Source organism: Pteropus vampyrus, unplaced genomic scaffold (genome assembly GCF_000151845.1).
Source record: "Pteropus vampyrus isolate Shadow unplaced genomic scaffold, Pvam_2.0 Scaffold207, whole genome shotgun sequence".
NCBI lineage: Eukaryota > Metazoa > Chordata > Mammalia > Chiroptera > Pteropodidae > Pteropus > Pteropus vampyrus.
In genome coordinates, this window is record NW_011888988.1 from 1,773,867 (window position 1) to 1,774,310 (window position 444).

Below are 444 nucleotides of genomic sequence, written 5' to 3' on the forward strand. Positions count from 1 at the left end.
CCTATATATTTTTAGTTTAGAAGGTTATGCCTCGTGCCTTTACATGTTCAAACCCAATCAAGTTTGAGCTATTAAAATCTTCTCTGTCCTCACTGATCTCATTTCTCCGAATTCTTACAGGGCACACAGTCTGGGTCTCACACTGGGTCACTTAGTAACAGACTTTTTTCCCAGTTGTTTTATGGATCTGGTCATATCTCTCATAGTATAATCTTCTTGAGGTCAAGGGCCATATCTTCCTCTTTAGTGTTCATAGACATTATCAAGTCCTAGGCAAAGAGTAGGTTTTTAATAAGTACTTGATTGCTCAATTAATCTACTTATGAAGTTAGAGCAGTGGTTCCCAACGGCAGGGGGAGCAATTTTGTCACCCCAGGAGACATTTGAAAATTGTCCGGAGATTTTTCTGGTTGTCTGGTAGGGAAGGAGGGGCCCTACTGCTAA